This window comes from Triturus cristatus, chromosome 2_1, assembly GCF_964204655.1.
Source record: "Triturus cristatus chromosome 2_1, aTriCri1.1, whole genome shotgun sequence".
In the NCBI taxonomy this organism is placed as follows: domain Eukaryota; kingdom Metazoa; phylum Chordata; class Amphibia; order Caudata; family Salamandridae; genus Triturus; species Triturus cristatus.
In genome coordinates this window covers 1,001,462,601-1,001,474,740 of record NC_140581.1, presented here as the reverse complement: position 1 = coordinate 1,001,474,740, position 12,140 = coordinate 1,001,462,601, and the positions used below count along the sequence as shown (strand labels likewise).

At 44.3% G+C, this 12,140-nt stretch overlaps 1 pseudogene; it reads right to left on the bottom strand.

Annotated features, from left to right (window-relative positions):
* Positions 1-11,540: 11,540 nt before the first annotated feature.
* LOC146866224 (5S ribosomal RNA) lies at positions 11,541-11,649 on the bottom strand (annotated as a pseudogene).
* Between the last annotated feature and the right edge of the window lie 491 nt (positions 11,650-12,140).

Genomic DNA, 12,140 nt, shown 5'->3' with positions numbered 1-12,140 from the left:
TAAATCTGGAAATGTGTCTGGTTCCATGGGTGTTGCGTGGGAACACCCACAGCAACACCCATGGAACGCCCCTTACATGCAAAGTGCTGCGTGTAAAGTGGCCGTATTTACAAGGACAGGAGGTCCTTGTAACTATGGGGCAGAGAAATCCGCTGCCATTGCGTCACAAAAAGTGACGTACCGACAGCGAAAGGGGCTTGAAAATCTGCCCCAAAATGTTTGCTTGTTGCACACAAGGCATATACGAGATAAAGAGTTCAATTTGATTTAGGGTATTTTTAAGATGCAAAATAGTCCATCATGCATTGCAATGCAAGCACTCCTTAGTAGGCGGAATGATACCCCAAACAGCTATAGCAGCAGGTGAGAAAGCAATGCTCCAAAGAGCATGACTGCCGTTGCTATGAACTCGCCATACTATGTGCTGTGTCCAGTCTAATTTACACTCTAGCTTAATGTCTGTGGGTTGTTTAGGTAATGCATTGCCACACTTGTCTGGGAATAACAAGCCTAAGTCTCTCATTGAGTACTGCTGATGTTTCCTACTTCTGGTATGTAGTACCAGTAGGTTGTTATGTGCTATGTTTATGGAGTTTGTGCTTATGCGCATGTCACTTGTTTGTGCATGCTTGGATGGCCTGACTAATGTAGTGGATTTTCAATTAATCAGACTCCCCAGTGCCAGGTGTTGGGTAGGTTCATAAAGGAGGCAGGTAGGTGGATGTGCTATGTGCTTGTTGTGTAAAGTTAGTTGATTGTGTTTTTTAGGATGATTGTTCACTATACACCGCTGGTGGAGACATCTGCAGAGAAAAAGACAGAAGAGGCAGAGGTCTTCACCCATGGGTTTGTGAAAAGCATTTTACTTTATGTGAGTAATAACATTGTGTTCTGAACTGCATTAGTATACTTTACCTACTTAACAATGCAGTTTGTGAATCTGGCCCATACTGTACCCATAATTGACCCCTGTGTACATGAGGAAATAGAAGATGGCCAGTCAAATCAGAAGATGGTTATGCCCAAGATGTGAAGGCGGCCTTGCTCCAAAGTATAAAATGTTAATCACCTACGACAGGGAAGAAAACTTTTTTAAGGACTGCGGAAAGGCAGAGGACATTGTTGAAGGCAAACAACGATAAAGGAGAAGATGGATCAGGGTCATTGGCTGTGGGCATCCTGAGTGTACCTGTCACCTCCTACACATCTATAAACAATGGGCTAGTCCTCCTGCAGCCTGCTGGAAGCTCGAAGTGCTCACCCCGCAGGGAAGACTTTTAATATCTGGTTTTGGACCACATTGCTGGACATATCAGTATCCACTGTTTGGGCATAATTGTACTTTATTTTCTTTCTCCCATTAAATGTTTTTATGTGGACTCATGTGGAGTATCTGACTTTAATAATGGTACATTTAAACCCTTCTATGTGTATTTCAATGGTGTTTTTAAGCCTTAGAAGGTTGGGAGAGGTTCCCGCCATTATAAGCAGCTATTGGCGACGATAAAGGAATCAACATTGGGACAGAGTAACCCATCCCCCCAGCTCTAAATCAGGCACTCAGTATTGACCTCAAATTCCAGCCTACTTTTGAGGAGGAGGGTTACCTTTAACAATACCAATAAACTTATTCCTACATTAATGAAAGCATAAATGTCAAGGATTTGCAGATACAGGCTGTAGAACGCCTCAAATCTTCCTCAACTATAATGCCCCATTTCTCAGCATATTCTAGAATGTTTACCGTGAAGTCACCGAGTTGGATTTGAATACTTGGTAAAGGGCACTTCTATCAAAAGTCTAGCAGAAACATATTTGAAGGGATGACATAATCAGATCTTGTTTCGCCAAGTTTCTTTTTTAACAAGATGACATATATTTATCCTTGTAACAAGAGTCAGTGGAATTTACATATAAAGCAGTTTCTTGCATGGACATTTCTTGGCTGCAAATATTGAAACATACAAGTAGCACAACACTATTATTTTTCAGATTCTCTCAATGTGTGGTTTCTTATGAATTATAGGCAATAAGATTTTAGTCTACGTGGCTATTTATACAACTATGCTGTTTTCACATTTTTCACTAAATAGAGGCATATTAAAGTATTGTCAAAATGTTGAAAATAATCAACCATGACTGATGTTTTGAAAATTGTCTGTTTTTGAATTTTCTTTTTGAAATTTTGAGAATTGTCTGTGTGACAAAAAAGTAATGGTTGGTTTCAGTCATAAGCTGTTGTTAATGCCCTTCATAAAAATAAAACCAGTTTTCCCACCAATATTTTTGAAGGGGTGGTAGGCCTGTCATCCTTAGGCCCTTAGGATTGTCTTCCCCCAAACATTTTGCTTTTGATCTTCACATGTTGCTGTATCTTTTTGTTGGCTTTAGAACTCTGAGCACTTTACCACTGCTGATCAGTGCTAAAGTGCATGTGCTTCTTCCCTAAACATGTGTGTAATTGGTGTATTCCTGACTGACATTTAATTTACTTGAAGTCCCTTGTAAGATGGTATCACATATGCTCAGGGCCTGTAAGTTAAATGCTACTAGCAGGCTGCAGCACTGATTGTGCCACCCACAAAAGTAGCCTTTCAAACCTATCTCTGGCCTGTCATTGCAGTGCCTGCATGCCCAGTTTGCTGCCACATGGACTTGTCATTTAAAACTACTTGCCAAGCTTAAACTCCCCTTTTATTACATATAAATCACCCCTAAGATAAGCCCTAGGAAGCCCTAAGGGCAGGGTGCTATGTGGGTAAAAGGTAGGACATGTACCTGTATGTTTTACTTGTCCTGATAGTGACAAACAGCTCAATTCATTTTTCACTACTGTGAGACCTACTCCTCTCATAGGTTAGCATTGGGAGTTCCTTATTACACTTTTAAACTGTAATTCCTGATCAGAAAGGAGTAGTTTTTTCATGTTTCATATGTTTGGAATGGTAATGATAAATCCTCCTTACTGGTAAAGGTGGATTTAACATTACTGTTTTAGAAATGCCACTTTTAGAAAGTGGACATAATTCTATCCTCTAAGTGGTTTTTGGACCCTTGAAAGCAAGCTTTTGGTTCTTCGCGACTGCGAACGGGCCAGTTCACTCTGGAACTCCGCTACTCGGTCGAAGGATCAGCGTGAGCAGCTTCAACATCGTTTCATCACCAAGCAAGCATTGCCGCCCGCAGGTTTATTGCTGACGGTGCTCTGCCTGCTCCTGATGACTCTCCCCTCAGAAAATGGGATTCTTGGCTCAACTTGAGGAGGTTCATTGGGACCTGTTTGGAGCTGTATTAGACCCGCGCTCCATCGCAGTTGGCCTGAACTTTGGATTTACCCTGGTCTGGCGCAACCTCAAATGACCTTTTAGCGCTATTGACTTCTAAGCACTGTTTTTGGTTTGTTCTTTAAAAATTAATAACTCCTGTACTACTTATTGGATTTTTGTCGTTCTAATCTTGTTATATTCATAAAAATAAAGTCTATATTTTTAACCTTGTGTGGAGTATTATTGTGATGTAGTCATTGTGTTACTGAGAGTGTGTTTTAAACAAAATTCTTTACACATTGCCTCTTTAGATGTTATGTTATGTTATTAATTTCTTGTAAAGCACACGTTCACCGGGAGGTTTCATGGCGCTAGCAGTAGCGCGTGCCGGGACCTTGGAGGAATTACACGAGGGCCTGTGTAAACAGACACGTTTTGAGCATTTTCCTAAAGCTCAGGAGGTTGTTGCAGGATCAGATTTCTAACGGAAGGGAGTTCCAAAGTCTGGGGGCCAGCATCACAAACCTGTGGCCACCTTGACATTGTAGCTTAAAAGACGGGGTGGCCAGAAGTTGGAGGTTGGCAGAGCGATGATTACGGGAAGGGGTGTACCTAGGTAGAAGGCGTTTGATAAATTTGGGACTACGGCCGTGAAGAGACTTAAAAATGATACCGGCCGTCTTGAATGCTGTGCGTTGGGGGATGGGGAGCCAGTGAAGTTTTTTTAGCAGGGGTCTGGCAGATTGCCATCTAGGTTGCTGATGGATCAGTCTACCCGCATGGTTCTGGACTAGCTGGAGGCGTTTGCTGAGGAAGAGTGGTAGGCCCAGGTATATAGAGTTAGCATAATCCAGGTGTGATAGTACTAGGGTTATCACAACCTGAATCAGCGCCGAGTGGGTAACCATGCGACTGATCTTCCTGATCCTGCGTAGCTGGAAGAAGCAGGTGGAGACTACTGTGCCTAATTGGGTTTTTAAAGATAGGTCATTGTTAATAATCACCCCTAGGCTTTTCACCGAGGTGGATGGAGTGGGGGAGAGCCAAGTTCTGTGGGCCAATAATGTGCGCCCCAGAGGGTTTGGCTATTCCCGTTCAAGACTAGCTCGGTCTTGCTGGGGTTCAGCTTCAGATGGTTTCGGTCCATCCACTGGCGGATGTGAAGCATGGTGCCCTGGAATTCCAGGATTGATTCAGGGGAGTTGTCTATCGTGAAGATCAACTGAAGGTCATCCGCATAGTTAAAAGTGGTAGTTTTTCATTCCTTCAAGGACTGAATCAGGGGTAGCAAATACAAGTTAAACAACAAAGGAGAGAGTGAGGATCCCTGAGGGACCCCACATGTCGTGGATAGCTTAGGTGCAGTAAAAGGGGCTAAGCGTACCACTTGAGTGCGGCCGCTAAGGAAGGACCTAATCCAGCTAAGGGCTGAGTCATGGATGCCGGCCTGTTCGACACGGTCCATTAAGATGACATGATCGACCGTGTCGAACGCGGCCGAGAGGTCCAGAAGGACCAAAGCCTGAGGGATTCCTTTATCAGCATTTCCTCGAAGGGCATCCGAAACTGCTAGAATTACTGTCTCAGTAGAGTGAGCAGGGCGGAACCCTGCCTCATGCGGGTCTAAGTAGTCAGACTGCTCAATAAAATTAGACAGACATGTTGCTACATGAGCTTCATGGACCTTAGCAAAATAGGGGAGCAAGGAAATGGGCCTGTAGTTGGAGAGATTCTGGGGGTCCGTTCCTCGTTTCTTTAGGAGGGGGATCACGACTGCATCTTTGAAAGCTTTGGGGACCCTGCCCTGAGATAGGGATTTGTTTAGGAAGGTCAGGATAGGGAAAGAAAGGACAGAGAAAACGTCCTTTAGGATATGGGGGGGACAGCAGTCCCTTGGCGAGCCAGATTTCACCCTGGACAGTAAAACCTGCAGGGACTGGGCATCTATGAGGGGAAAATGATCTAGAGTGTAGGAGTTAGATTTCATGGGGCAAAGGAGTCCTCCTTTGGACAAGAGCTAGGAATACTGGCTTTAATGTTGACAATTTTTTCCAGAAGGTAATTATTCAGGGAATCACACAAGACTTGGGTCGCAACGGGCTTGGGGAGAATTCTCTCTGCGTTGGATAGCTCGTTCACTATGGCGAAGATATCCTTTGATTTATTATTAGACTCTGTGATTCTTGCTGAGGAATAGGTGGCTTTGGCTGAGATAATGGCTTTTTTTAGTCTTTGCGGGCTGTCAAGTAGTGATGTTTTCCTTCCGGGGTATAAGTGAGTCTCCATTTCCTCTCTTTTTGGCGTAGATCTAATTTTTGAGCTCTATGCTCAGAAGAAAACCATTTCTGAGCTTCAGAGCGGCGGGCGAGTTTGAGTTTTTTAAGCGGGGCATGTTTGTTGCTGACTGCTAATAGCCACGCTGAGATGTTGGCTTCAAAATGATCCACATCTGGGTTGGATACAGGGGTGGAACTAATTAGACTATCCAAGAAGTCCTGTTTATTAAGGGTGCTCCATTTCCTGATCAAGCCCCCCTCGATCGTAGGGGACTTACTACAAATAGGAATTGAGACTGTGAATTTTATTAAATGGTGGTCGGACCAGATACACGGTGAGATTGTGGGTGTAGAAACCGTGAGATTAGTTGTCCACACCTGGTCCAAAATATGACCTTTGATATGTGTGGCTGAGGAAATATGGTGGGTGAAGTTAAGGTTAGAGAGTAGTTCTGTCAGTTCAATGGCATGGGGTCCGCCAAGTTTGTTGTTGCACCAGTAGTTTAGGTCACTTATTAAAAGTATTTTTGCATAGTCCGTGACCAGATTGACCAACTGCTCACTCAGAGAGAGGGGGAATGATGGCATATGTTGCGGAGGTCTGTATATCAGGACGCAGATTAATAGCCCCGCACTGGAGTCGAGCTTAATAATCATGTTATCTACGGCGGGGAGATTTAGGGAAGACATGGAAGTGAATATATGGTCTTTGTGGATGATGGCAGCTACTCCACCACCCACTTTCCCTGGTTGCCGGTTTACATGTAGGATATAATAGTTTTGGGGAAGGGCAGCCAGTATATTAGGAGTGGAGTCGAGATTTAGCCATGTCTCCGTAATAAAGAAGATATCAGGTTTACCCAACAGTAGGAGTAGGAGAATATCTAACTGGTGTTTGACGAGAGAGCGAGTGTTGAGGTAGAGTATCCGTAGTGCAGTATTTTCGACATGAGTGGGAGTCAATATCTGACCCTGGCGAGAAGTAATGTACGGGAGCTCTTGGGGTATGCTCCGAGCTTGGAGCATTCCTGTGTAATTAAGACGTGCGTGGATGGCTGGGCAGAGCGTGAGGTCCACCTGATGGAGATTTTTTAGTTTCTCAGAGGAGTAGGTGGTGATTTGTGCAGGGGGACTGGTCCCTGGGCCCGTCCTGGCGCGGACGGGCGCAGACGGGCTTGCCTCTGGCATGCCGCCGGCGCTCCCGTGCTGCGTGTGACATTTCTAACCGTTCCCCGCCTCAGCCTTCTCCCCCGTTCGGTGTGATTGGCTGCAGCCTAGGGGTGTGATCAGGAGAGCGCGAGGGAGCCGGTTTTGCGAGCAAGGTATTTTTAGTAGTAATCACCAAAATACACACAACTCAATTACAATGTTAAAATAATGATTTTTTAAAAAGAGCAGTGCGGATGACAAGCAATATGCAAGGTAGCGGAACGAAAGCTAAAGTGCCCGCTCCCGCGCTGCGTGTGACATTTCTAACCGCTCCCCGCCTCAGCCTTCTCCCCCGTTCGGTGTGATTGGCTGCAGCCTAGGGTTGTGATCAGGAGAGCACGAGGGAGACGGTTTTGCGAGCAAGGTATTTTTAGTATTAATCACCAAAATACACACAATTCAATTACAATGTTAAAATAATGATTTTTAAAAAAGAGCAGAGCGCGTGGCAAGCAGTATGCTCTGTGCCAAGCTACCAGAGGGCGAGCACAGGCTATCTTTTAGTGTGTACTTAGCCTACCCTGATTAGAGTGGTCAGTCCTACCTGGCCTGGGAGAATACCTCAGCCAATCAGTAATTCCAGCTCTAACAAGGGATTATCTAATAGTAAGTATTTTTGTTGCATTTTTGAAATGTGAGTGTCTTTAGGATTATCACCTGTTGTGGAAAAAAATGTGGCAAGGATCTCAAGTTGAGTTGAATTGGGGTGGCATTATTCGCACTCAGAGAATATGATACACCGGGTTGGTGTATCCATCAGGTTCTGTAAATACCTCCAGTTCCAAGTTTCACAGTCCAGAATGGACTTGTTTTAGGCACACATATTTAGGTGAGCTTATTTTCTCCTTTGAATGACCTGATCTCTATGAAATTGACACCCTAAACTTATTTTAATTTCCACATTCACCCCCTATATTCAAGCTCTTACCACCTCACTGGCATCCAGAAATCTCTTATGCTAACCTCAACCAAGGCAGAACATATCTACTATCCTGCTAACACTGTACCTATATCACTTTCAAGCACTGGCATTCTGCACTTGGGATTCTTATATTGACATCTCAAGCCAGAAACCAAGGAGTATACCCAACCTCAAATCTTCTATGTCAGTGCTTTCCTAACTTTGTAGAACCATGACCCAATTTTTAGAGTGACAAACTTGTGCGACCCACCTACCTTTAATGGAGATGAGGCAGGGAGATATTGAATGTATCTAAAGCATTGTAAGGTAGTTCTTTGTCATTTAAAGACAGCACATTTTTCATTTAAATAGCCACTAAATTTGCACAGACATACAGTTTTACTCATAAAACTATAAAGCACACAAATGATAATGGGTGGAAATCGTGTTTCTATGATTTATCATTTGTGCGTCACCAAGTAAAGTGATTTGTTTTGATCCTATTAAATCTCTTTTTCCAGGAAACTTCAGAATTACAAAAAAATGCTGATTCATTTTTGCTTTCCTAACTGCTGAATGTGTACAGCTCATGTGCAGGTATTTACAATTTGTTGTGTGCTGCAAAAAAAAAAAACTGACATCCTACAGCCTTTCCTTTCACACTCCCTTTACTCTAGCAAGATTGTCACATAATTCAGTTTACAAACTCCTCTCACTTTGCATTCAGAGAAAGAAAAGTAGACGCTAGTCCCCATTTTGAAAGAATAAGTAGCAATTTGTCTGACATTGCCTGACATTTAACCTCTGTCTTAGAAGCACTGGCAAATGTGACAAGATAAGCACAGAATTTAAAGGCATATTTATTTATTGCTTGGACTTTGCTGAACCATCAAAATTCGGCTTGCGACCCGCCAGTGGCTTGCAGCCCACAGTTTGGGAAACTCTAACCTATGCACATGAAGTCCTTCAAAACCGTTACCAGATATTAATTACTAAACATCTGTAAAATACTTCTTAATGCTCCCTTTCACATTGACAAATATTGATATCCACATCCGTAATTAGCCAGCTATGTTATGGTATTTGTTTACTGTAGGGTCTCGCCCCAAAATAATTTTTACTGCTTGACAAGGTATTAAACCTCACCATAAGGACGTGCTGTATCCTCCCTCAGTGTTGTGCACTGTGATGCCTTACACTAGGGCACTGTGCATGCTCACCTATGAGCTGTGTAACTATGTATTGTGTGTCATTGTCATTTATATAGTGCTGCCAGCACTATGGCTTCAGAGCCCTGTTGCCTTACCTCTGGAAGTATGTAGGCAGTGGTTAACTCGGGTCAGTGGTTGCAGGTGGGGGGCACGGGCACTCTTTTTTTGGGACCAGCACTTATTTTTCCTCAGCATACTTTTACCAGAGCAAGAAAGTGAAAAACACATACAGGATAAGAAGGAGGAAGAGAAAAATGGAAAACGGTAACAAAGAAAGAAAGGAGGGGGTGAAAAAAGATCCTGAAAAAGTGAGATAAAGGGGCAGTGAATGTCTTGCTGTAGATGAATGAGGTATGATTTGAAGTCAAGACCTAGAGACTTTGGTATTTGGCAATGGATCCGAACACAGCTTTTGAGCAAAACTTTCAGCACCAGCACTTATTCTTTTACAAATTAAGCACTGTTTGGTACATGCTTCCAACAATGCTAAGGCCTTTGGATAGTGTTGCCTTTATGTAGAGGACAGAGCAGGGGAGATGCTCCAGAGGTGCGGTAAGAGAATTTAGCAGCAAAACACTTCTGATGCATGTAATGGAAATGCTGCAAAGATGTGCTAGATAGGCAGTTTTAACATAGCAATGGGGGCAGTGTGAATACTAGTAACGGCCGCACTATGCCCATTCCAGGAACCGTACCATACTAGTGCATCTGCATTACTAAACACAGCCAACAGTCGTTGTATTTGGTGGTCGTTGTTGGCCGCAGTTTTATTACTTATTACATATGTCATACGTGTACAACTCCCCTGGACACCTTCTTGGGGCCGGGATCATAAATCATTGTCACACATTATTACAAATTGGGTGTCACACATTATCAGTTGGACATCATAAATCATGGGTCATAAATCATCGTGTATCATAAATCATTCTGCCGCAATCGGTCAATATTTTGTTGTCATAAATCACTCTGCCTGATCATCATAACTCAGCAGCCATAAATCATGGGTCATAAATCATCAGTATGTCATAAATCATTCTGTGACAATCTGTCATCATTTCGTTGTCATAAATCATTCTGCATGAGCATCATAAATCATCCGCCATAAATCATCGGCTGGCCATAAATCACTGGTTCGTCTTGCTCATTTGCATCTCCTAGGGTCGTAAATCACCCTGACAGCTCGTAGACTGTTCTTTGTTGTTTACCATGCCCCCTTTGCGTGTGGGGGGGTATCCTTTCCCCGGAGTTACCCCCAACTCGCTACCTTGTTAGTCTCTTTTGTGCCCCTCTGTCTGGCGGGGGCTGGGCTGTGATTGCCATCTCCGTTTGCTACCCCGATTTTGTCAGGCATACTCACCCTGCCGTGCGGCATCCCAGAGTGAGTGGCCCTCCTTCTACACACCGCCCTGTCGGTGTGTTCCCATAACCAAACCAATACACTTTTTGTTTCTGTTCCTTTTTCGATTGGATTTGCGCTCTCTTTGCGCTCTCTTTGCATGGGGGTAGCTTCTCCCCGGAGTTAGGTCCCAACTCGCCACCTTGTTAGTCTCTTTTGTGCCCCTCTGTCTGGCGGGGGCTGGGCTGCGAGTGCCGTCTCCGTTTGCTACCCCGATTTTGTCAGGCGTACTCACCCTGCAGTGTGGCATCCCAGAGTGAGTGGCCCTCCTTCTACACACCGCCCTGTCGGTGTGTTCCCATAACCAAACCAATACACTTTTTGTTTCCGTCACGCCGCCAGGGAGGCTTCCGTCTTCCTGCAGCTCCCCCAACCCTGTGTCATCCATTTGCGCCCCCCGCTCCTCTTTCTGTGCAGCCTGCCAATGCCGTTGCTCCAACTCGAGCGCTAGGATACCAACCTCTAGCTGTGGTTCCAGGAGGCCGACGTCTGGTCACCTCCGACGGCAATCTTCCCACAAACACAATGATGTGCTCTGCTACATCTTTGCCCTTATGCAGTGGCACGCTTGTGTCCTGTTCGGTGTCTTATAGTACTGTCTCCTCTCACCATGGGTCATACATGAAATCAAAAATTGGGAGACAGTCAGATAACGCTTGTGGAGGCGTGATACAGCATACATTAATTAAATAACATCCTCTACTTCACTGATGCCTCTGGCAGGCTCCCCCCGTTAAGTACTAGACAAGTAACAATCTGCTGTACCTATATGTTTCAACTAAACGCAATTAAGTCGATTTATAAAAAAGCCACTCTTGCTAGACCATGCGCTAAAATATTTACATGAATCAAACTGTTAAGTCAGTATTTTCTTTTTATTTTCAAATTAATCAAGACAGAAAACGAATGCATAAATCATGTATTTGCATAATAGTAATTTTACATAATTCACTGAGACCCAATTGTACATAATCCATGAGAAGTGTTCCTTACCCCCCTTTTTGCGGATTATGGCACAAATTGCAATTAACCATTGAGCCTTTTTGTGTACCAGGGTAATTTTTTTTTTTTTTTTTGCACATAAAAGAGTTTGCTAGGCTAAAAATTAGCTGAAGGAGGGGCCATCGGGTTCACCCTGGTTACAGTCGAGGCTGTGCCCTGTAGCCTTTACATGCACAGTCGTGACAAGTTCAACACAAGGAACTCGTTGCATACAGCCATCAGCGCTGAATGCCAGCTCTGCAGATTAACTAAATTTAATATCAAAACAAAAACTCATGCTTACAGCACCTGGTATTTCCAGTAGGTCTCCCATCCAAGTACTAACCAGGCCCAACCCTGCTTAGCTTCCGAGTTCGGGCATATTCAGGGTGGTCTGGCCCTAGGCTGAAAGGCTAATGAATTACTTGATTCGGCGTCGGTAAGCACATTGCCCCGTGCTTTCATTGCATTACGTGGTTGCCAGTACCTTCATTCCCTGAATGTGTCTGTCTGCATACAGAATTAGACACGCTCTGGGTGCTCTCCACTGGACCCCCAGTGCAGCCCGATTGTTTACTTTTACCATCATGTTGCTGCAGAGACACCCATAGGCATAAGCTTGTGTCATTTTTGAGGATTGGTGAAGCAGGCAAGACAAGCTTTAGTAAATGCATGGCCACCCTGCGAGAGTGGCCCAACCGTAGACAGTTAAGTGGCAGGCTGGTCGCAGAAATGTAAAATCCAGGGCCATGATAAAAATCTTTGAGAGGTGCCTTTCCATGAACCCCCCCTTCTTCCCCCCCCCCACACCCCACTTGCAACCTCAGTTACACACAAATAAGTATTGGGCAAATCAGACTTTCATCCCGCTGCATAGCCCGTAGTTAGTCCTCGCGC